The sequence below is a fragment of the Meriones unguiculatus genome, chromosome 9 (assembly GCF_030254825.1).
Source record: "Meriones unguiculatus strain TT.TT164.6M chromosome 9, Bangor_MerUng_6.1, whole genome shotgun sequence".
Taxonomy (NCBI): Eukaryota; Metazoa; Chordata; class Mammalia; order Rodentia; family Muridae; genus Meriones; species Meriones unguiculatus.
Window position 1 is genome coordinate 115,390,040 of NC_083357.1, and position 26,493 is coordinate 115,416,532.

Consider the following 26,493-nt stretch of genomic DNA (forward strand, 5'->3'; position numbering starts at 1 on the left):
CAAAGCCATCTTAGAGGAAGGGTGCTATCTGAATTTGGGTAGTGCTTGAATTTACTGTCCACACTTTGTATAAAGAACCAGAAAATAATCTACATAAATTGGTGATGTGCTTGGTCTGGTAAATAAATTCATAGTTTTTATTTCAACATTAAGATGAGTAAGTTCAGGAGAGGCATTGGACATTCACAATTGTACTTAGTGCTAATAAACCATCTGAAGAGAATTAAAATGGTAGAGTTTCTTTTATGTGTACCTTACCACAATATTTTCTAGTGCACAGTACCATTGTTCCTGTTTTCCATTACTCAGCATACAAATCCCTATGTCAATGAGCTTGCAGAGAAAGTGTGTTCACACAGCACCAGGTGTGTAGAGACAGGACAAACTCCACATTGGCCTCCCAGAGGACAGGGTTGGGAGTATTATGGTGGCCAGCTGTGGTGGTACATACCTATAATCTTATCACTTGGAAGTTTGAGGCAGTAGACCATAAGTTCAAGGCCAGTCTGAGGTATTAGTGAAAGCTTGTCTCTAAACACAGAGTTGGGGGTTGTAGCTCAGTGGTACAGTACTTGCCTACCATGTACAAGGCTCTGATTTCAGAGCACAGCAAGAAGAAAAGAGTAAGAAAAGCAAAGAAAGGTGAGTCAGGCATGAAGAAAGGTGAAGGTCACTGTTGCTCTAAGCAGGCAATTCAACTGGCCTGCCTTTAGGGGCCTTCAGGGTCCTGACAACGTCCTATGTCAGTCACCACCTGGGCCAGGCCCTTCAGATATAACCAATCTGCCACTCCCATCTGCTTTCTCTCTACTTTGCCCTCTCTCCTCTCTTGCACTCTCTCTGCCTTAGTTTCTCTCCTGGGAACCCCCACCATCTCTCTCTCTCTCTCCCTCTCTCCTTCTCTCTCCACCTCCATCCAATAAATCTTTTACCACCAGGCTTTCTGGCTAATATTTGGTAAATAAATAAATTCAGATGTAATTTTAAAATTATTTCATGCTGATTTACTGTGTTGTTGATTCTAAAACTCAGAACTCGGTGTTATGAGGTAAAAGTTTAGATAGTCTTAATTGGTATACATTAATTTTACAGACACTCATCTGTAATGTTAAAACTTGGTCATTATGCCATATTTTCACTCCCAAAAAGGTTGAAAATATGTTTAGTCTTATTTTCTTTTTCTTTTCTTAAAGATTTATTTATTATTTATACAACATTCTGCCTGCACACCAGATCTTACTATAGATGGTTCTGAGCCACCATGTGGTTGACTGGGAATTGAACTCAGGACCTTCAGAAGAACAGCGAGTGTTCTTAACCTCTGAGCCATCTCTCCAGCCCCTAGTCTTGTTTTCTAAATATGGTAATATTATTAATCTGTAGTATAGCCTTGGACTTTTATAAGCTAAAGACTTTTATGAACTAAATCATACAGGAAACTGTTACGCTCTCTCTTTATGGACTACGGTTATGATTTTAAGGCTCCAACTTAACAGGGATGAAGCTTAAAGTCCTAATATTTGATGGTTAAGAAATGCAAATTAGTAGTCAGTCATCTTGTAGATGATCAAGTCCTTTAACATGTCCAAAACTATATTCATAGTCCTACAGATGCAGACACAGTCTCACTGTTATCTTAACTAAACAGCTGGGAATGGACCCTGAACCCCAATACAGGAGTTGGTAAAAATGATTTTTAAAACCCAGGAGGAGGTGGCTGAGTCTTCTCTAAAGGCTCAGCCACAGCAGAAAACTATGCTCCAGGCCTTGTCTGCTGCCCTGAGGCTGTCAGCATTCCCACAGAAGAAACAAGATGTCTGCCAACCTGCAGGGGTCTAGCCTAAGTCAGCTCCACCAGGGTCCTGTTTCAGATACAGGCAGGAAGGACCCTGGTCCCGCAGCTGCCTCAAAAGTTATGTCCTGCCTGCCAGCTGGCTGGCCTCTAGATGTCAAAATGCTCTAATGCTGGCTTGTCCTCTGTGCCCTGCCATGGAGGCTCAACCCGCACAAGAGCCACAGACACATCCAGCCTTCCAGCTCCTTGGCCTGGTGGAGGAAAAATGGCTCCTAGATTCAGGGACCTCCACCATCCTGGCAGAACCCAGGGTAATGCTTCAGGTCTGTTTTAACCTCACACTCGGGTCCCACGGACATATTGCCAACCTCTGTCGTGGGAGGCTTCAGATGCTTCTCAGTCCCCTTTGTCAAGTCTAGACACAGTCTACCTTGTTACCAGACTTAAAAAGCAGGTCTCAGAAATAACCTTTTATAATTCCTTTAGCCAAAAAGCTTACTTTACAATAAATGCTCACAGCAGTTTCACCAATGTCTCATGATAAATAGATATAAAGGCCTAAAGATACAAAACTTTAAGTTATAAGGATCTAAGAAAGTATTTGAGGGTCTAAGAAGGTGTTTTAAGGTTGGTAAATGCAAGTTATGAAGGTTAGAAGGTCTAAGATGATTTAAGGTATCCTAAATAGATAAAAAATGCTTCCTATTTCTTCTTGTTGCTATGCTACGTTGTATTGACTGTCCAGAGCTTTGACATTTATCACTAGAGCTCTGATTTTTTAATCTATTAAAAAATTAAATAGATTAAAAACAGCAACATTCCATTATACTATCCACTATCACAGTTCCAAGCTCAAGATTTTAAATCCCCTTTGGTTTGTCTTTTAAGTATAGACTTAAAAGTTGTTTCTCATTGTGCTAGATCTATATATACCCAGTCTTCTGAGTAGGGAGAAGCGTCTTTTCCATGATGTGTCATACTAAATGTCAAGATCAAGTGAGCTTTCGCTCCTTCTTCTTCATGAAGGCCTCTGCCTTTTCAGAGCTCACCTCAGAGAGTGTTTTTGCTGCTAACACAAAGGTGTCTGTCTACTGCCTTTTTCTACAGTGTATATTTCACTGGAGATTACAGTGGTGATGCTAACATGTCTAAAGTTTATCTCCTTTGTAAGACTTAAAAGGGATTCTTGTAAGCTACAGGAAATCTACCTAAGTCCACCTCTCAGGTCAAATGGAATCCAGTAAGTACTGCCAATCAATAGCCTGAGTTTCCCAGCTTTTTTCTATCTCAGAGGATGGGATTCCTCTGCCTTTCCCTGGTTTGGGGACTCCTCTTTTCTGGCTACCCAATCACTAAATTTCTGCAGTCAACACAAGCCGATTGGTAAATCTTTCTTTCTGGTTGGCATAAATTCTTCCCACCGTTCTCACCAGCCTACATTCAAATCTTTCCTTGAGGGCCTTCTCCCTTGGGTGAGATTTTCTCTCTACCAGCACAGTTCCTCTCTCTCCTCATGTACAAAATCCTAGCGCTAGGTAACTGTGTCTGCTAACTGCGTCCTTGGTCTCTGGCCAATGCTGAGAAGCTGGTGGAACAGACTGTACCAATCCACTGAGTCAAAACTTGCTCTTGGGACACCTTGACAGGTCATTGACTCCTACCTGCCCAAAGGGAACAGCCCTGCATCCATTCCCCCAGGCTCCCCACTGGATGTCTTCTAGAGAATTTTAGAGTGCCCACATTATGGGCTTCTAAGCTTACACACCTCTGCACCAAACTTGGCCTCAGTACCCCTTAGATGACAGGTCCAAAACAAAACCTTTTTAATTACTGCCAGAGATCAGATAAATGGAAGTTCCCACGTTCAACTCTCTTCTTCGATCCAAACATTCCATCTCTGCTTGCTCTCCCCAAAGTTTCAAATATACACCTAAAGGAACTTTCCCCTTAACCTACTTTTAACTTCATCTTCTGCCAATATATATGCTTCAGTATCCTGCCAGACCCTGGTGTTTCCTACATCTACGACAGTGCCAAAGCAGCTACTCACAGCTCATGCCAGCTGGGCCTGTGCTTTCCCTCCCAGCCACAGAGGTTCCCAGGTCCTGGACAGCAAATACAGCAGCCTGCTCTTCCTGGACTTGGCCAACATTTCAGCCTTTTGGGATCCCCAGTGTCAGCAGGAAGTAGCCAGAAAAGATTCTTACCAGTTATCCATTTATTATCAACAAAAGGCTGGAAGGTGTGCTTCAGGCCTGGGACAAACAGCTCCAGGTTCTCCCAGCATTCCTTAGTCCCTGTCTGCTGCTGGGCATAGCTGACAAATCCCACCCTCTCCCCTGAACTTTCCAGGGCAGAGGCTTCCTCTGCTCTTCACCATGTAATCTGGACATTTTGCTGCTCTTACTTTTTTTTCTCCTCCTCTTACCCCTTTGCATGGCAACCAAGAGCTGCTTCCAATGATCCTTCATTTATAGACTTTAACTTCCTTATATGAAAAGCCATCCAACATCCTAATTCCTGCCTTGTCACCCTTCCCTACCTCCTCATTTCTTTAATGAAACAAAAAGGGAGGGATGTTATGTTGTGCAGGCAATTCAACTCACCTGTCCTTAGGGCACTTTAGGGTCCTGACAACGTCCTATGTCATCCCCAGGTGCTTCAGATATAACTGGTCTGCCCCTCCCACTGGCTCTCTCATTCTCTGCTCCTCTCTCTCTTCTCTTGCATTCTCTGCCTCAGTTTCTCTGCTGGGAGTCCTAACCTCTCATTCTCTTTCTCCACCTCCATCCAATAAATCTCTTTTATATCAGATCTGTTGTATGTGGCATTTTAAAATATATCCTACAGTCGGGGGGGGGGGGGAGTGACGTAATTGGTGGTGTGTACATGTGTAATCAAACTGCACAGCTCTTCCTGGGAAGACTTCAGAGGCTGGAGGCATTGCACAGATCCAGCAGTGAAGATTTGCAGCATCAAAAGTCACCCACCGACATCAACACAGACCCCCATGAAAAGTCCACGGCTGTAGCCAGTTTTGTAGACAGAGGCAGCCTCAAAGGTCTTGAAAAACAACTTGGGTATCATCACCTCTGTGTCCGTTATGTCAAAGGGTGTCTACACCAGAAGTGGGGGAACCCTGTCTCCTGTGCAGCTTCTCAACTTAGTAACACAAGCTAAAGCTAGGGCAGGAGAGGGTCTATTTGGACTTCTCATTTTCATTGTAGATACCAGAGGTTCTAACACATGCACAAGAATATAGAGAAGCCACAGGAGCAGGAATGCACTTGGTCATCTGTGTCCCCTTCCCCAAATCTACCCTTTAGCAGGCTTCTCTAGACTTCTAGGGGCCAGGGCTCTGTGGAGAACATGTTCCAGACTTGCTGTCTGGTTGGTTTTCTTCCTTGCTTGTTTGTTTCTGTTTGTTTGTTTTGTCCATGCACCACAGAAAGGCTTGAAGGCTAACGAGGAAAATGGAAAACTCACACTCAGGTTTCTCCAGCATTCCTCTGGCTTCTTGGGACACCTCATACATATATCATATATGTATTATCACAGCCACACACCCTGCTAACCCTGACAGCAGCCAGCAGTTCCAGCCCAGGGGAGCGAGCTCTTGCTTGGGGTCCAGGTAGCTCCCAGCACATCCCTTCAGCAATGCTCTGAGCAGGGATTGTGCGGAAACCAGGCTGAGCCTTGGGTAAGCTCTAAGTTGCTCCATGCTGAGTGACAGTGGCTTTCAGGCTGATTCTTGCCCAGGGTGGCTCTGTTCTGAGTGAAAATGCAGAGGCAGGATGACTCTACAGCTCTTTTATACAAGTAGACACCACTGCCTGCCCGGCACCACCCAAGAGCAAGCCGATGAATAACTTACTACTTATTCACGCAAATAAAAGTGAACCACCTATAAGCTTATCAAAATAGAGAGAGATCCATAGGCTCAAGGGTATGATACTCTTTTAGCACACCCTGCTGCACCTTCATACGACAGTGAAAGCTCCATCAAAATCAGTTTTGGTTGTGGTTTAAAGTAGTCCTTTGCCACACCCGAAATCAGAACCTTACAAGGAACCAACCAAAATTGCCACGTCTCTGTGACACAGCTTTTTAGATGACTTAGAATGAATTATCTGCAAGAAGCATTCTGTTGGGTTTTTGTTTGTTTGTTTTTACTTGTGGCCTGTGACCTCAAATGTTGCCTGATGACAATGTTCCCACCTCTCTAGCTGATGATCGGTTTTCATTGTAGAGTCTGTCTTAGCCTTTTTCATAAAACCAGCTTTCTTGCTTCACAGAGCTCAGCTCTGCAGCCTCTGCGGTGGGCTCTTCACTTGCCACAGCAAACATTCCTCTTGTTCTTTTATAGCCCAGACAAGAATATCAACTCTGCATCCAGCGAGGGGAGGGGCATCCTGAACAGGAATCTTAATGAGAAGCCTGTCTCCACTGAAAGCCATTGCGAGGGTCGGGGTCTCAAAGGCCAGACTGAAAAGTGAATCACATTCAGACACAGCCACCAAGTGAATCAATAGCGTGGAAAAAAAATAAGGGACTGGTCAGTTTATACCATAGAGAAACGAAGAGGTGGAAAATAAGGACGACAGACAGAAATGGCAAGTAGAACGTAGGTGCCATATGAAAGCTGATGAATACGTGTGTGCCTTTCCATGACATGAGAATTTATGGAGTAGAGTAAGCTTCTAAGTTATGGCAGGTTCGTGGGTGGCCATTAGTCAAGCCTTCCAGTGTCCTTGGTAGCCCTGGGTAAGACTCACAACTTCTTTCATTCCAATCTTTTAAAAGCTTTAACTTATTTATAATTGTGTGTGTGTTGTATGAGGCATTTTTCCTGTATACATACATACATCATATATGTATATCTACACATATATGTATATGTACATATATGTATCATATATGCCTAACATGACATGTTCTTAACTTTTAATTGCATAAAATATAATCTCAGTACGTTGTTTCTAAGGAAATTACACAAAACACCTTTTTAAAAATCAAGTGAAAAAATGATGCATTAAGAAAAATGTATTTTAAATAAAAGTACGTAACAATGTTGAGCACTGTAAACTGATGTTTGCTGTCTACGCCACTCACACGTCTGTTGGGCTTCAGGCCCGGACAAGCCGCTCAAGTGCCTTTCCAACCAAGGCAGATCTGACCAGCACCCCTCGATCCCAACCTGTTACAGGGCAGGGCTGATATTGCCCTCTGCTCTGAACTTCACAGCCCAGGGGTAGGGGCTTCCCCTCCCACTCTGTTACATAATCCAGACATTTTGGTTCCCCTCTCTCCTCTCTCTCTTCTCACTTTCTCTCCCCTCTCTCTCTCTCTCTCCCTCTCTATCTCTGCACATGCTTTTCTTTCTCTCCCCCTCCACCTGCATGGTGGCCAAGAGCTTCTCCCAATAAAGCTGCATTTATATACTTTACCTTTTCTTTCATTGGCTCCTATCACTGCTTCAATAAAGATTATCAATGCCGAAACCCTAACTCTCAGACTGACTGTATTCTGCAATACGGTTTTTGTGAAATGAGGACTATAAAATGAAATCCCCTCCCCCAAAAAAAATTGAGCTGGGAAACCACTGTCTTCTGGACGTGAAGAACGGCCTCACTCAGGAACTTGCAGCAGTGGCCGTCGCCTAAACAAGACCAAACCAGCCAACACAGTAGCACAGGGTGAAAAGAGCTCCTATCCCTAACCATTAATGCCTTCTTCGAGACAGAAAGTTCCTGGTGGGTGGACCATGTCCCAGTAAATGCCCCACCCCCACCCCCACCCCCAGAAGTACATACAGATAGCACAAACAGAAGAAGAAGCAGAAGCAGAAGAAGAGGAGCAGGAGGAGGAGAAGGAAGAGGAAGAGAAAAAAAAATGGGGTTAGTGCGGGGAAGTGGTGGTGAATCTGGGAGGAGTTAAGGAAAGGGAAGAATGGATCAAAATACATTGTATAGAATTCTCTAAATAATGAACACAGTTTTTAAAAGCAGAACTGGGCTCAATTTGTCAGAATATACTTACAAGCTCTCTTCTTCCTCATGACCTTGAGCCCAGCACCATCCTCTCTCCCTATTCACACCAAAAAGCCATTTGAGGACACTGAAAGAGCATCGTGTTGTGAAAACAGGAAGGAAGGAGGGGAGGAAGGAGGGGAAGTAGGAGGGGAGGAAGGAAGGAAGGAAGGAAGGAAGGAAGGAAGGAAGGAAGGATGGCAGAATCATCCATGCTGGTACATCCAGCCCAGATGTGAAAAATGATGGTTTGTGGTTTAAGCTACCCGGTAAAGGTAGCTAACCAACACATTAATAATGATAGACTCATTACATGATAAATAAAATAGCACAGATTTTTTAAATCACAGAAAGTTTCAACCACCAAATTTGCATAGTAATTTATCATTGCATAATGTGAAACCAAATGGCCGTTTGACAAGTCAACAGTTATGGTAAGTTTTACCCATAGTCCTCTTAGTAATACTAGATTAGGTATAAGCCAATAAAGATTTAAAATTAGTAACCTTAATCTGCCACCTAGTATTCTGTGCCTGATTAAGTGCAGGTGAATCATTTTAATTTTTGTCTTATTTTTAATTGTGTGTGTGTGTGTGTGTGTGTGTGTGTGTGTGAAAGAGAGAATGCCCCTGAAGGCCAAAAGAAAGCATCAAGGCCCCATGGAGCTGAAGTCACAGAGGGTGCCGAGAACCCAACTCCAGCCGAAGAGCAGCGTTAACTGCTGCCGCTTCTCTCTAGCCACCAAATGGAATCATTCAGTTAATTTATTAGACTATAAATTGCTGTTGCTTATTAAACAAAAATTAAAATGGCAGTCAACTGTACTAAGTATCACGGTAGACATATGAACAGACTTGATTTGACCATTTCACAATTTATACATATAGAAAGCCATCCTGGCCAGCACTTGGGAGGCAGAGGCAGATGGATCTCTGAGTCTGAGGCCACTGTGGTCTACAGCATGAGTTCCAGGACAGGCAAGGCCACACAGAGAAAGCATGTTTCATAAAGCCAGACAGAAAAAGAAAATCAAAAACATCCTGTTTGCATATATACATAAAAAATTCTATTTGTCAATTACACAAATAAAATAATAGCAAAAGAAAATATCCCATAGATATATGGATAAATACTGGAAAACCAAAACTGGTTTGTTTTTTTTTTGAAAATTTTATATTTATATTATAGGCAAAAATCTGGCAAAATTAATTATTAATTAATGAAAGAGAGAAAGAGATTGAGGCTAGATTAAAATTTAAGGTGGAAAGGGAGTTTTTTAATGCTATACTAAAACACTGAAAACAAACTGATACAAATGAAATCCAACAATATATTTTAATGCAAAATAGAAAGCAGTTTACCTCAGTGATTCAAAGATGGTTTGCTAAAAATTACTGGAGGCTGGAGCAGTACATGTTAGAGCATGTGAGGCCCTGGGTTCAAGGCCTGCCACTAAAACAAACAAGCAAACAGATTTCAAGAAGTCGTTGTTTGGGATTCAGCTTCTGCAATGAGCTTCTACAGACCAGTCAAAATGGAGTCATTCCTGTTTTTCAGGATTGGAGCCCACAGCTGAGTCTCCACAGCAGGCCTGCCTTGAGGGGCGTGGAGAGGTGCCTGTGCCCACAGCACAGCACAGCACAGCACGGCGCCTTAGCGTAAAGAAAGGAAGAAAGTATTAACTCCGATAACTTGTCCTTCCATCTATCCATGAGTGCATCTCTCAGAGGCATCACAGAGGCTTCTTCTTGCAGTCCATGGCGATTCACATCTGGTCAACACCCGGAGGATAAGGAGCTGCGCCGGCTTAGCCGGAAACCGGACATCTGTGTCACACCCTTTGCCCCAATGCTCAAGGCTCATCGAGGAAGAGAGAGCAGCACGATCTGAAGACCCAGGGGGGGTTGGGTGGCCACAGTCTTCTCTGGACACAGCAGGGCAGCTCATGAGAACGCCCAGCGTGGTGACAGGCATGCTGGAGATCAAGCCAGGCTGAGCCTCGGCGCCCAGACAGGAAGTGGGCACCAGGCCCCACCCTGAATGGAGGACCGACCAGGCATGATGGCTGCTGGGAGATGGAGGGGCCGCTTCCTTTAGGGTGTAATTCCTGGTAGTTGACCACAATTCAAGCGATTCCCCACCTCCGAGAGTACTTGGGCCACACAAATTGGACTCAGTGGCTTACAAGAAAAGAATGGGGGCGTGGAGTTTAGTAACCTGGGAGGTGGGAGTAGACCTGGAAGGAACTGGAAGGTGCAGATGTCAAAGTACCTTGCATATAATTCTCAAAAGGAGGACCCTGGGTAAGATGCTCAAACCTCATTCAGAAAGGCAAATGGGATAGACATTGGAAGAGGGAGAAAACAGGGAACAGGACAGAAGCCTACCACAGAGGGACACTGAAAGACTACCCAGCAGGGTGTTAAAGTAGATGCTGAGACTCAGAGCTAAACTTTGGGCAGAGCGCAGGGAATCTTATGAAAGACCTGGAGGGGACAGGAGCTCCACAAGGATAGCAACAGAACCAAGAAATCTGAGCCCAGGGGTATTTTCTGAGACTGATAATCTAACCAAGGATCATGCATGGAGATAAACCTAGAACCCCTGCACAGATGTAGCCCATGGCAGCTCAGTCTCCAAGTGGGTTCCCTAGCAATGGGAACAGGGACTGTCTCTGACATGAACTCAGTGGCTGACTCTTTGATCACCTCCCCCTTATATGGGGAAGCAGCCTTACCAGGACACAGAGGAAGACAATGCAGCCAATCCTAAAGAGACCCGATAAGCTAGGGTCAGAGGGAAAGGGATGAGGAACTCCCCTATCAGTGGACTTGGAGAGGGGCAGGGAGGAGATGAGGGAGGAGGGTGGGGTTGGAAGGGGAAGAGGGTGGGGCTACAGCTGGGATGCAAAGTGAATAAACTGTAATAAATAAAAAATAAATAATTCTTAAAAATTAATAAAAATATGTTTTAAGAAGGGAGGAAGGAAACCTTAAACCTGATGTTTTTTCATCAGTAACTTTCATTGCTCTATCTTCACCTCATGAAGAATGTAATTTGCAAGTGAACAGGATGTTTCTCTTTCTTTAGCCTTTCTCTAAGACTCTCCTCAGCTCCCTGGACCAGTGACTATTTTTTATAGAATGAAATATTTCACCTGACTCTAGAAACAGAGTAAGTCCAGGTTAGATTAAAACTACATGGAATTGTTGTCACTTCATCTTTTGACTCAAAAAATAATGTGATTATGAGAAAGCTCATTATGTCCTGAACACACATGTATGCAAACAAACACATACTCATACACACACTCATAGCACACACTCAAATATGCACGCACCTGTGCACATACACTCATACACACATGCACAAACACACTCACACATACACACACACACTGGCAAGCATGAACACATGCACACACTCCATTGCTGAGACCGAACCACAAATATAATTTGATGAGGGAAAAAAGGGTCCAAAAGGAAACCATGGGATCCGAGAAGCAATAATGGTAAAATTGGAAATGAAAACTTGGAAGTTTTGGAAATGTAGGTGGGGATACACTCATATTACAGTCTTAATCCTTAGAAGAATAATTTGCTTTTCTCTTTTGATTTAACTCATGTCCTATGATCAGAAGTATCTCTTCATTTGCTCTGGATATTTTTTAACAAGTATGAGCAGAAGTAGAGAGCGTAAGACCATGAACTCCTATGGATGAACTGCAGGATACGCGTACATTCTGCTCGTTTTGCTCACTGTACTGCCCACTTTTGCTGGGGTGAGTGATAACTAACCCAGATACACACGCTGGCATGAGGGCTGGTTAAGACAGAGTCTCATACAGGCAGCTGGGCCCCAACATACTGTGCAATGAGTCTGGCCTTGAACTCTTGACCTTCCTGCCTCCACGTTCTGCATGATAAGTTACAGATGTGGTTCTCTCGGAAGAATTAAAACACACATGGTATGTCTCTCTCTCATCTAGTGATCATTTTAACACCCTGGAACTAAGATGGGTAGGGTCTATGTCTATCTGTCTGTCTGGAGCTAAGATGGATAGGGTCTACGTCCATCTGTCTGTCTACCCTCGCTATTTACCCACCTGTCTTCACTGCTGTATTTCTGGAAATTTTCTTTATCTTTAGATACTGGGGAAACAACTTAAGCCTTATTCTGATACCACTTCTTTTCTTCTGTCATTACTGGACAGTAATTTAATCAAATATCTTTTCGCCCAGCACTTGAAATCAAACACACATATTTTTGATGGGAAGAATGAATCTGGGGAGGGAAGTGTGAACCTCCTGAATGCCCACAGTGGGAGGTGTGAACTTCCTGGGTACCCACAGTGGGAGGTGTGAACCTCATGGATGTCCACAGATAGAGGTGTGAACCTACTTGTTGGCCTGCAGAGGGAGTAGTGAACCTACTCAGTGCCTGGGGACGGTGTTGTGAACCTACTGGGTGTCCACAGTGGTAGGTGTGAATCTACTGGCTGCTCGTCGCGGTAGAAGGAACTCCCAAATGAAAGACTAGGCCTCAGGGGCAGCCATTGCTTCTGTAATTGAATGGAATTGTTAGCATCTTGGGAAGCACAAAGCCCAAATAACCATGGCCAAGAAACAAAAGACTGGAGGAAGACGTTCTACTGCAGTATGGGTAGAGAACACAACATTGTTTCCACAGCCACGGGGACTTCATTCAGAGATCCCACACATCCTCACACAGGAAAGTACGCCAGGCCCCTTCCTGAACACGCTCAGCGTAAGGCTGTGACTCAAGAAGGAAAGGTGGCAGAACTGTTTGGGGACTGTCTTAGCTCAAGCATGCGGAGCTCTCCGATACTCCGAAGGCTAACTGGGCAGAACGGCTTTGGGCACACTCAGTTTTCATGATAGAGATGGCAGGTGGGAATTCTAGGCATACACAGCTTTTATCCTCAAGTTTTAGCTGGGGGTGGGGTGGATAAAAGGATATTTTAAACGTGCCTGAACATAAGCATTTGACTTTAAAGTTGCCTACCATGTTTAGCACCTAATACTACCAGTCAGACTGTGGGGTTGGTTCCTCGTTCTGGTACAAATGTAATGCTGTTTGTCTTTGATTCATGTTCTATGCTCAACAGTAGAACACTTCAAAAGCAGAGGAGAGCATCAACCTGTCTCTCTGATGGACTGTTTGCATTCTCATCATCTCTGCCTTTGTCCTGGTTTCACTCTCACTTGTGGGTGTAGCTATTCAAATATGGGGTAAATGTGGTCGTTTTTTCTAACAATGACTGGCTCTGAGCTAGGGAGACAGCTGGGCACATTGGAAGGGCAGCCCACAGGTATGGGAACTAGAAACCCTGAGATGGTGGGGGATGGGGAAGAGATCTGGGAGACTGAAGAGTTCTCATTCAGAATCCTTTCCTCCTTTTCCCCCTGGACACAAGCCCATGTCAACCTCATCATGACCCCTGGATGTGTAAGCACAACTAGCCTTCTCTTCTAGCACAGAACTTGATGGAACAGGAAATAGGGGACTTCGCTGAATCTTTGTGGGAAAAAGATAGTCATAAAAGTCTGCATAAAGATGCACCTCACACCCACACACGACAAAGAGAAGCATAGCCATTGCCAAGGTCTGTAGGGAGAGTCTTTCCTTCATTCTAGCTCTGGGAGGCATTTTGTTGTACCTGACATGAATACATTCCACACACTCTTGTGACTCTTAGGTCAAACTCAATCCATTTGCTCTCCTTCCCTGGGTGGCCTCACTGTGACAACTTTAATCCATCTAAAGTTTCCCAGAGATGTCATTGTGTTTTAGCAAACATTCCCAAGCCAGTTTATCCAAAAGCTAAAGGAGATTTTTAACTAATTCAACCCTTTCCATGTTATGAGTATAACCCTGAAATCAAGCATGGAATGGAAGCCCCGTTAAACAGAAATGACTTACAAATACCACTAGCTCTTAGTTACTTGCTCTTTTTGTTATCACTTGGCGAGCTCTCCTGGAAGACAGCATGGATGCATTTACAAAGAAAGAAAAAGCTCTGTTAATAGTCTGCTTGACACACCTTAGGTCTTAAATGCTGGTCGTCTTGGACCTAGAATCCAGTGAGCTTTGAAGTTAATAAGCTCAAGACAAGAACCTATTAGGAAATGGAAGAGCTGTGAATGGTCAGGAGGTGTGTTGCTTGATGAGGAAGTGTCCCCACAGGCTCATGTGTTGGGACACTCAGTCCCCAGCTGATGGTGCTGTTTGGAGATGTTATGAAGCCTTTGGGAGGTGCAGCCTTCTACAGGAAGTGCGTCACTGCAGGCTTAGAGGGTTTATAGTCTTGTCCTAGTTCCTGTGAGACTTTTGCTTTCCAAGCTGGCCCCACCCTGCCATGGCCATGTCCTCCATGCTGCTATGGACTCTAACTGCGAGTGTGGCAGCTCTGCAGAGAAGGGTGTCCTGGCAGTCACAAAGTCACACCACACAACAAACCCCACATAAGAGGTGACCGCCTCCGCTCAGGATGGAAGCGGCAGGGAACTGAGCCAGAAGCTGACTTTATATAGGGCAGAGGTTCTTGCCCTTCCTAACGCTGTGACCCTTTAGTACAGTTCCTCATGTTGTGGAGACCCCGACCATAAAATTATTTTATTGCCATTTCAGAACTGCAATTTTGCTACTGTTTTGACTCACAATGACAATATCTGATGTGCAGGATATAGCACAGGTGACCCCTTTGAAAAGGTCATTGGAGCCTGCCTCCACTGGGGTTGTGACCCGTAAGTTGAGAACCGCTGATGTAAGGTTTCTTGGGGGTGATGTTTTCCAGGGAGGAGATCTCCAGGATAGAGGTTGGTGGGATTTCAAGTCCCGAGCTTGAGGGAAGTCCAAGGATTCATGGACTTTTGACCTCAGGGACTGGTGAGTTTTCAAGCTCAGGGATTTGTGGGTCTTCAAACCCTGGAAGTGAGCTCAGACTTTTTGCCCTATGCTAACCCTCTGGAATACAAGCCAGAATAAGTCCTTTCTTCCTTGATTGCTCTTGATGGTACTGTTTCATCACAGCAACAGAAAAGTAGCTAACTCAGAAGAAGAGCCGCACTTCGCTTTCTTCCCCTGGCTTGACCTTTTCTCAGCTGACGCAGAGGTTTTTCAGGAAGCTTCTTACCCGAGTTTCTGTCTTCCTTTAGAAACCTTGCAGTTACATCTATGAACCCATTTTAAACAGTATATTCTATGTCACCACTTGGATTGTGTGTGCCGTATGTTTGAATGTTTAAAACCAAGCATTCCAAAATATTTCTCCTAAATGCATGGTTACCTATTTCTATATTTGTATAGATGTGTAAGTGAACTGATTCATACTTTCAAAGCAAATCAAAGGAACACTATGATTAGAATAAATGTGTGATTTTGTAAAAAAAAAACAACAAAAAAAAAACAAAAACAAAAACAAAAAAACAACACTTGCAGTTAAAATATAGCACTGATTGTCCACTTGACAACGTCTTACCAGAGAGACCAGTCTCTGGGCATTCTGTGAGGGACACTGTCCTAGGTCAATCTCTGGCACAAGTGTGAGGGATAATCTAGGTGAGGTGACTTTGGGGTATAAGTGAGGGAGATTACCTGAGGCGAAGGAAGGAAGGAAGAACCACCCTAACTACTGGAGGAGAGAGGAAGGAGGAGAGAAAGCTGGCCACCTATGCCCACTGCCCTGTGCTTCAGGGCTGTGGACATAACATAGCCAGACACCCGAGGCTCCTGGCTACTCAGGTCTCCACACAGTGAACTTTTCAGTCAAATAAACCCTTACCGAAGTTACATTTGCCAAGGGATTTTATCAGAGAGGTGAGGCAAGTAGCTAATACAAATACACCAACAAAACTCCATTTCACCAGCTCTAAGTGCACACTCGAGTGGCAACCCGCACATCCACAGTGTGCAATGGCTAACCATCTCCAGAAGGTTTCCGCATTCTCATTCCGAAACTCTGAGCCCCGGATCTGCCCATTCCTCCGCATGTCTGACTTATTTCATTTAGAAACTGGCTTCAAGGTTCACTTAGATTACAGCGTGAGCCACCTAATAATTCTTAGATTGTCATGAAAATGCATAACATAGATCTATCTTCTTCATGCTGTGTCACAGGGCATGGCTTCTTAAAAGTTGTCTGCTTGTGACCCCTTCTTGTGGGAGAAATTTTTATGTGACCCTGGATATGTAGGTCTATAAAATAAACATACCAAATATTTGTTGAAGGTAGATCAAGTTTTTCTTTTTTAGGCGGGGTCTCATGTAGCTCAGGTTTGCCTCTGAAGTTGCTAAGTATTGAAGGGTGACCTTGAATTTCTGCTCCCCCTGCCTCTACCTCCCAAGCAGGGTGTCGTACCTGATGCTGGGACCTGGGCACGGCAGACAAGCACTGCTCCAGCTGAGCTAAACCCCAGCACAAGAAAGCAGTTACAAAACAATGCTTTCCTCTGCGTACACATAATTTTAGCATTTATTAAAGATTAAAGAAGTTTACATTCTAATAAGGTGTATGTGCTTGCTTATTTTTATATAAAGATTTAAATCTTAGGTCAATATTTGCTACTGTGGATCCTAGGGTACCTTCAGTATTTTTTTCAGAATTGGTCAATATTTTTTATTATAATTGTCAATGCTGAAAAGTACATAGTACAAAATGGCAGTTTGGAAATTCTGTCTTAATCCTGAGATGAAATTAATTTAACCACCGTTTTTCATCAAACCCAACTGAGCAACTCAAACAGCAATTTTTAAAAATCAAACAATCTAACACAATCCAGAGATAAAACCTGACACTTAGGTGTTGAGGAATGGTAGAGATATATTGAGTATATCAAATTTTCACAATTAACCCATCATGTTTCTGTAAGAGCAGCGGGGAACTGGGTAGAGGAGGAATGCCAGGCTTCAGAGACAGAGCAGTGTTAGCTCACAGCCACGGTGCCGCAGTCAGCACCTGTTGGCACTGCGTGGCCCGAGAGCACGGACAGAGCAGTGCTCGCGGCCTGCGTTCAGATCCGAGGGCTCAGCGAAGTGCAGTGATGTAACCCAGTGAGGGCTGCCAGAAATACCTCACACTCACTACGTGTTTGATTTGGGATTAATTTTCAGTCATTGCACGACAGGAGCCTTTTACCATTGCCAAGTTTTCATAACCTCCCACGTGACCCCACATGACCCCATATTCAGTTCCGTGACCCCACGTGGAGTTCCCACCACCACATCATTAATTGCACGCGTATTGCCCAATGGGGCCTGGAATGCTGTCAGCTTGTGTGCCTGGAACTCGATACCCAGTTTCCTCCTTCCTCTGGCCCCTGGCAGCCATTGTTATGCCTCGTCTGTTATGCCACGGGTTTGATTTGTTATTGTATAAGTGGAGCCATATAACGTTTATATTTTTGTGAGACTGGTGTGTTTCATTTAATACCTGTGTAATGTAGCGGATCACAGCACCCCATTGTACGAATATACTGCGCTTTAATTTTTCCTTTATCTTTCAATGGTATTTAAATTGCTTTTTCTTTCTGTTATTGCAACTAATGCTGCCGTGAACAGGGTATTACAGTCTCGACAGGATCATGCAAGGGCCTGTGTGTCAACTGGTGAAAGCTGTTTTTGGAGGAGCCCAGTGAAGGGTGTTCTGTCGTGCGTGGTCACGGTCACTGATGGAACCAGCCCTTCTGCTCTCTGCGTCCTCCCCTCCCACCGTGCCACAGTCTCACCAACACTTGGCAATTGTTAGATTCCTCCTTGGCAGCACCCAGCACCTCCGTTTTCTAACGTAGCATCACAAGGGATGTGAGGGCCATCTTCTGGTGATGATGATGGTGGAGGATTGTTTCGTGTGCTTATTGACCATTTACTTACCTTCACAGGTTTTAGATCATCTTCCCACTCTCCTCAGAGATCCTCCCCACCTCTCTTTCACTCATGCAGGATAACAGCAGATGAACCTAATAAAGATGTATTTGCTCTTACAAATTGGGAGGAAGGGGAAATGGATACTATGAAGGTATATTTGAGGCACTGGTGATATGATGCTGTTAAGAATGCTTCCTGCACTTCCAGAGGACCAGAGTTCAGTTCCTAGCACCCACATCAAGTGGCTCACAAACCCCAGGGAATTCTAAGCCCCTCTCTGGCCCTGTATCTCCCGGAGTTGCTGATCTTAGCTTAGCACAACTGGGTAGCTTACGTCAACTTGACACAAGCTGGAGTCATCTGAGAAAAGGGAATCACAATTAAAATAATGTCATAATATCAAGCTGTTAGCAAGCCCAGTCCGGGTTGTTTTTGTTTTTTGTTTTTTTTAAATCAGTGACTGATGGGGAAGGACCCCGCCCACAGTGGGTGGAGCCATCCCTGGACTGGTGGTTCTGGGTTCTATAAGAAAGCAGGCTGAGCAAGCCATGGGGAGCAAGCCAGTAAGCAGCCCCCTCCATGGCCTCTGCATCAGCTCCTGACCCAGGTCCCTGCCCTGTCTGATTTCCTGTCCTGCCTTCCTTCAGCGATGGGCCATGATGTGGAAGCATAAGCTAAGCAAGCCCTTCCCTCCCAGGCTGCTTTGGTCACAGTGTTTCATCACAGCGATAGGGACCCTGACCAAGACACTTGCACTCCAAAGTCTTTGTTCTTATCGCTGATTCTCTCTCTAGCCATCTCCTCTCAGCCCAGTTTTAAAAGTTCCTTTATGCAGACTGTTTCTTGCTACTGTCTTTCCGTCTCCCGCCGTCACAAAAACTAGACTCTCATCTTTCTCTTTTCTTTCCTTCCTTTCTCTTCTCACTTTGTGAGCCCAGACTAGCTCTAACTAGCGACCCTTCTGCCTGGCCCGATTACTTCTCCTCAACATGATATTAGGGTTCTATGACTTTGCGGGCCCTCCAGAGTACTGTGGGCTTAGTGTTTATGGGGTGCTGTGCTTGGTGCTCAGTAACATCCTCCACTCGGTTCCCACCGACTGACACACAGCTGTCCTCCTCGGGGAGAGAATTTAAACTGCCTGAGCCTGGGAGGCACGGACTGGAGGAACGAGTGGAAGTGAGTAATCAACCTTCTCAGCCTCAGCTCTGCGCTTTCCGCCTCCATTCGCGTCCCGGTTCACCACTCCGAAGGGTCCTAAGCTTAGGTCACCTCCCTTCTGACCCTCCAAGACGGGCCACCGCCGACAGTGGCCACTGTCTTACTGGTGTGCGGTCGCCACCTTCTGGTGACATTATGCAACTGCAAGAGCGGGCGTGCTGCGCGAACCGAGGGGCAGCCAAGGTCGCTAGGAAGTCACGCCCAGGGGTCCACAGTGATGGGGTTCCCTGCTCTCCTCAACCCCGCTGCACCTGCTAGCCCTGCACACACCCGCCGCTGCCCCGTGATTCCTGTGCAGGGTCACGGCGGACGGCTGGTTTGGCTGGTTCTGGAACAACAGCAGGGAGTTCTGTTTTTTCCTGAAACTAAGTCATGAAATGCAAGTAAAACTAAGAGGGCGCGCCTCGCATGGTGCAAACAAGCAGGCGTTCTGTAAGCCGTGCTGGGACAACCAGAATCAAGACAGCAGGGGCCGTGGAGATGGCTCGGTGGGTACCACCACGCCTGACGGCTCCAGTGCAGTTCCTGGGACCCACACAGCGAAGGAGGCGGTCGATTTTCACAAGCCATCTGACCTCTCCACACACGCCGTGGTACACGCACTTCTCCCGGTAATTACATGTAATAATTTTTCAGACGTTTAAAAGGCTGGAGCCGTAAAGAGCGAGTAGCGATGCCCCCACGGATAAGAAGGTGGGGCTGTCCGCTCACCACCCTCCCTTCAAGCTACCAGCACAGCTTTCTGACAGCAGGGCACCTGCTTCTTCTGCAAACAGAAAATGGGGTGCCCCAGGGCCGCCATACCTTGATCAGACTTGAACCTCACATTCATGCTACCTGGACAGCTGCCGTGGCTGAGGGAATGAGGACATGATCTCTGCGTGACTGAGGATTCGGGCCCTGTGACCCTCTCCAGGGGGACCCTCTTCTAAGCCAGCCAGCTTTAGATCTGTCTCTGCTCCATGATCCTGGGATGGTTCACCTCAGAGCTACCACTGCGTCAGGCAACTGCGTCAGGCAATGCAGGCAAACACAGATGACAGGTAAGTTGTTGGGGTGCCAGAGTTTCTAACGGAGAGGGCCTAGGGACAACAATTTGGTTGGAAAAAGAAGAACAGAGGGATATCTTATGGCTCCATTTGCAACTGGGCTACAATAACCAAATACAAATGGAGAAAAAAAAATGGCTTCAACAAAAGGGCAGCAAAAGCTCGCAAGTCCAGAAGCTTAGGATCAAGGTGCCAAGAGGGCACGGTGTTTGGTGTAAGCAGCCAGCCAATCACCTTCTCCTGAATGCTTATGTGACCTTCCTAGCTGTGGGCAGGTGGACACGGAGGAAGGAAGGTCTTGGGCCTCTTACTATGGAAGCAGCTTCCTTTTGAGAGCTTGTGGTTTTTGTAGCTTTGATCTTTGGCTCATTCCCCTCCCCCCATTTGTTTGTCTTTGTTGTATATTTTTATTATTACTATTTTCTTAGATGACTGTTTTCTAATGAGAGAGCACAAGAAATGGTGTGGATTTGGATGGGAAAAGTCTGGGAGAAGTTGGTGGAGGAAAACCATAGCATGAAAAAAATATTTCAGTTAAAAAAAATTAAAAATTAAAAAAAAAAAACCCAAACAACAAAAGTAAAAAACACCCTGACCAAAATCAGCTTATGGAGGAAAGGTTGGTTTTAGCTCACAACTCTAGGCCATAGTAGTCCTTTTTTAATGGCAGCCAAGGCACGTTCTGCCTGCAGGGTGTTCTAGGACTGGGCCTAGCAGAGGCGTCACCAGACAGACCAGAGAGGCCTCATCCAGCAACCGATGGGTTTTTTGTTTTGTTTTGTTTTTTGTATGCCATTTGTGTGGGTGCATGTTCCCGGACGTTCTTGTTGGAGTCAAAGGTCAACTTGTGGGAGTCTCAATGTCTGCTCACCATGTGGGCCCAAGGATAGAATTTAGGCTGTTAGGCTAACCCGTCCTGCCAGCCTGCTTTAAGGGCTTTTGTTTGTTTGTTTTTAATAATTTGGAAACCACAGTGGGATTGGAAGTCAAATGCGTACACAGAAATGGCAGAGTAGTAATGATGGTTAGAAAAAGAAGGCCTTCAGAGTGAGGATGGCTGGAATCTCTCAGGGAGCGTGGTATGCACGCACGCATGACAGAATGTATGGACATTCTGTCTCGGTTATTGCCCCTGTGTGTGTGTGTGTGTGTGTGTGTGTGTGTCTGTGTGTGTGGTGTTTCACAATAAAGAAAAGACAGAATGAGCCTGAGGAGCAGGCACAGGGGTGTTTCTGCAGTCAGCCCTGCTGAGTCTGATTCTCTACTTTACAATCTGCAGCACAGGGTTTCTCTGTGTAGCCCTGGCTGTCCTGGACTCACTCTGTAGGCCAGGCTGGCCTCGAACTTACAGAGATCTGCCTGTCTCTGCCTCCTGGGTGCTGGGATTAAGGTGTGTGCCACCATGCGTGGCCTGTGGAGGTAATTTGGTTGTCAGCTGGGCCATCTGAAAGACAAGCCTCTGGCCACAGCTGTGAGGGGTTTTCTAGATGGGGCTAGAGTGGGAAAGGTCCATCTGTGGTAGACGGCCCCATCCCACGGGCCGGAGTCCCTGCCTGGACACAAGGAGAGAGTGAGCATTGCGTCATCATTCTTGGGGTGTGTGCGTTTGTGTGTGTGTGTGTGTGTGTGTGTGTGTACATGCGGGGTGGCCAGCGGCCCCTCAAGCTTCTCCTGCTGATGTCCCTGCCCTGAGGGACTGTGCCTTCAGGTTGTGGTTAGATAAACCCTTTAGTTGTCTTATGTTTTACCACACCAGCAGGACTATCAACTAAGGTGGTTAATCGGGAGCTGAGGGTGACCTTGGGCTCACCGTCTGCCACGCCTCCTCTCCTCTGACATTGCAGGAGGTGGTGCTGAGGCTGAGGTGTGAGCAGAGAAGCCTGATGTGTTGGCAAAGTCCCTGGTTCCCATCCACCCTGCTGATGACACTGAAGAACTCTACCAGAGTACATGAAGGGACTCTCTGCCTTGTGCTTTCCAGGGCAGAGCGCCACACATTGAGACAGTGGTGGAGTTCACAGTTGTCTGGGCCTAGTGGAAATCCTCTCCAATGTTTTGCTAACTAACTAGATTGCTCAAAACAACTATTTGCCTATTTTTAAGTACAAAGACTTGAGTCTCTCCATCCCAAGTAAAACTAACTCAAGACATTTGATTCAGCATTCCTGTGTCAAATGACCAACCTGAAAATAGGAAGCAAGAATAAATACAGCAGACAGCTCACTTTGAATCAATGTGGCCTCTGTGTTCTGTGTGCCTGGCACATTGCGTCATTGTTGTAAACGTCGGTGGAGATGGTGGTGTTTTATCTTTTTTTTTAATTCAAGTGCAGGCCTGGATTGGTTGTTTCACTAATCTGGCCTGGCGATGGTGGCTTTAGCAGAACTCAACTGAGTCTTCCATCTCTTAACGAATCCATTGTATTTGTTTTGAAAGCCACTTAAACACGGTGGCGGCAAAGCGCAGACACACCTGGCCAGGCAACGCAGTTTATAATTTCCCGCAGCAAAGCTCTGATTGTGGCTTCTGATTACATTATAACAGTATCAAGAGGAAGCTGTGCCGCAGCCGGGTCTCCTGATGGGAGTACTTCCCAGGGGCTGAGGATTTGGATCTGCTCACAGGATTTGTCCCTTTAAGAAAAGTGAAAGGAGCACGGAAAACCCTGTTCCTTCCCTCATCCACCCTAGTAGCAACTCACATTTCTCAGTGTCACTCCCAGTGTCTGAGCAGCACAGGGAATCTAAGCGGGACCTCTACCTTGGTACAAAAGTGGTCTACACTGAGCTAAAGGCAGACTTCTTTCTTTAAAGACAGGGTTTTGCATGCCCAGAGCTGGCCTCTAACTCACTCTTAGGCAAGGACGACCTTGAACTTCTGATTCTCCATGCTTGCTGACAGAACTGCAGGCACACACCACACTCCTGGTGACCCTAGCTCTGTACAACTGGCTACATCTTTGGTCTCAGACTTCTTGACTCGGGCAGCGCTGGCGAGTGTAATATTATTCGTGTGTTTTTTATTTAGTGTGTGAGTGCAGGCGCCTGTGTGCCAGGGAGTGCTGTGGATGTCGGAGGACAGCTTTAGGGAACTGGCTCTCCCCTTCCATGGTGTTCATGCAGGGTCTCTTCTTGCTCTGCTGCTCTGCGACCTCAGAGACAATTCTGGCTCTACCTCCATCTCCTGGAAGGTTGCTTGGATCACAGGTGTGAGCCCCTGCATCTGAGGGGGTTTGGGCTGTGTTTTATTGTTTGTTATGTTTTTACATTGGTTCTGATCATAGGGATTGAATTCAAGTAACCAGGGCTGTGCAATAAACAGTTTCACCCACTGAGCCATCTCGGAGACCTATGGCTTAGGTCTCTTAGGTCTTGAGCAAACGGCTTAACATAAATATTCAAAATCTAAGTCTAATCAAAAGATCAACTTTCAAGCTAGAAAGATGGCTCAGTGTTGAGTGCTTTCAGATCTTCCAGAGTACCTGAGTTCATTTCCTAACACCAAGGTCCTGTGGTTCACAACTGCCTCTAACTCTATAACTCTACCCAGGTGATCTGACACTCTCTTCTGGCCTCCATGGACACACACACAAACAAAAATGAAAAAAGTTTTTTAAAGGATCACCTTTCTAATGCTTTAGGATTTAAAAATGAAAGCAAAGGTGTAGAGGAATTTTAATCCAGCAACACGGCTGCTCTGGCAAGGAATCACATCCAAGGGCCTATTAGATCTATAAAATCTGGCTGGAATGCAGACACACCCTGGATTACAGATACACCCTTAGTACATACCTTTAATCACAAACAATGAAGGTAAAATCAGTTTGTAGAAGGAAGCAGCCATGTTTGAAAGTGATATCTAATTGAGAGGCAGAAAAAGTGACAAATCAGAGAAAGATTTGACAGGATAGGATATGCCCAACTCTCATGAGAACAGAGAAGAAAAGAAATCTACTTAAAAGAAAGCAGAGCAGAGGACAAGGAGGCAGTTTTACTGGGACAGTTTTACAGAGACAGGTTACAGAGAGAGAACAAGCTAGACACAGGTAAAGACAGAGGAGCCAGAGAATGAGATAGAGCCAGAAGATTAGAAGAGATTGCTAGAGTTAGCTTGAGACCAAGCAGATCAATTCAGTCAGAGGCCAAGAGAGAAGCCAGATTGAATCAATCAGCTTGGAGAGGAGTTTGAGTCAGAATAGCTGAGTTGAACCAGCCAGCCAGATTCAGAAAGAACTAGAAAAAGTGAGTTTATTCAGCAATAAATCTTAAAGACTGAAGACATTCTAGGCTTAGATTAGATTATACAGAGTCTAGAAGCTTCCAGGACCGGGCCTAGGTTATCAGATGGAGGAAATGAGCCTCAGAGACGACAATTACACGTGGTAAAGAAAAGATACTTTTACAAACAGGTCTAGAGATTTGCTTTTTTCTCATTTTATTGCATATGTAAGAGGATGATTTGGAAGAGGAAGGAGAGGGGCTCGTATCAGGAAGCTGAAAGAGGGCAGTTTCTGGTGAGTGTTAAGTATAGGCCAGATGGGTCATAAAAATAAGAGACTGGGAGGAGGCAGATGATAGACTGATAGGTGACGTATAGAAGACAGCAGAGATAAACAGATGGTAGACAGACAGACAGTGAAGTTACCACAGGATATACAGTCTGGTAAACAATTGTTGCTGTGCTTTCAGTCTGTTAACGATGGAACAAAATCATTCACATGTTGGCTTTGACACAAATGTCATTAATATCATAGATCATCTTTTCCACAAATAAAACAAAAATTATGTTCCTTTTTGAAACTTACCCACAATAAAGTATACGAGGATATAACTCGTTTCATTAATAGTTTTCATAAGAGTCATCAGTTTTCTTAAAATTTTTTCTTTTAAAAATCTTATATCTATGCAAAGTCTTTCTGCTAAAACCAGCCAAAAAACAAAACAAAAACACTATTTTACATAAAAAGAATAAAGGCAGGACTTATTTGTCAGATACTAGGAAATCTCAAGTAGTGAAGTAACAATTAAAACCATTGTGTGGTATTGGCAGGTAAAGAAACACATGGACCAAAGGAATAAGTAGAAAGACAAGTCCATAATAGCTTAATACAGGATGAAGTCGCAGGAAATCAGTGACGGGAGAATTTTAGGTATTGTAGAGGAAAGTGGTCCATTAAATGAGCACAAATAAAACTGCGTCTTCAGCACACATCACACAGAGACATGCTGCAGGGAACTTAAGGCCTGAGTATCCACAATTGAGAGGACCAGGACTGACTCTCCCCTCCCAGAAGTCATCGGTTCCAGGAATTAGACCATAGGTCACCAATTCCAGGAACAAGACCATAAAATCCAGTACCCAAGGAACAGCCTGGAAATAACCACAGGAATGGGAAGGCATCTTATCTCAGGATGGGGTCTCTGTGCTGGGCAGCCTTATCTCATCCCGTAGTTAAACATCCATGGCACAGGAATGCAGCCCGTGGACCAGCTGGACACAAGCCGGTCAGGAGTTGACCCTTGTAACTGCCCAGGCGCCCACCAGTGAGGTTCTAGACTACCTAACCCTGCTGAATTCCCGTAGTTTTCTACACAAAGTCCTGCACGCCTTCGCCTGGGGTCGCATTTCTGCCTGGATGTGGGCCCAGCACGCCTTCTGCCTTTTGCTGCTTGCACGCTGCTTGAGTCTGGGGTCATTCTTTCAGAATCTTCCGGACCCTAACACAGTCACATATCTGGAAGGAGTGGAGCCAGCTATCTTTGGAAATGGACACTTGCACGTTTGGGGAAAGTGACTATGGCCTGTGTGAACATACCACACTCCAAGGGTCTCAGATAGCCCGCTGCCATCCCTCCTGTTCCTGCAGGAAACGGAGCAAAGATGAAGGTGCGTTCGCTCAGCCCTGAAGACGCTTTCACCACCATGAGCTTGGGGGTCGTACTGATGTGTTAGTTAGCTGTGTCATCACTGTGACAAAATATCCAATTAGAGCAACAAGGAAGGGAGGGAGGAAGGGGGGGAAGGAGGGAAGGGAGGGAGGAAAGGGAGGGAGGAAGGGAGGGAGGGAGGAAGAAAGGGTTTTTAGGGTTCATGGTTCCTGGAAACAGCAGGAGGCAGCTTGGCCCAGTGTGTCTGTAATCAGGAAGTTGAGACAGAGGAATGCATTCTTCACTTTTTCCTTTTTATTCAGAGACGCCACCCCAGGAATGCTGCTGTCCACACATTAGATTAATCTCATCTAATAATCCCTCACAGACAAGCACAGAGGGTCCTTGATTCTAAATCCCAAGATCAACCACCATGGCTGGTATCTTTAGTTTGCCCTGCCCCAGACCACTTTCCCACTCCTGCATCTCTTCCTGGGAAGCAACTGAGAGACCAAAAAGATTAAAAATTAGCAGCTATTATTAAGGCCTGAACTAGGTGGGTGGAGAAGTCCAGTAATGCCCTGAGGGGAAGGACCGCCTCGCTGCATTCTTTCCCCACCCACTAAGATACAGTTGCTAGGAAACTG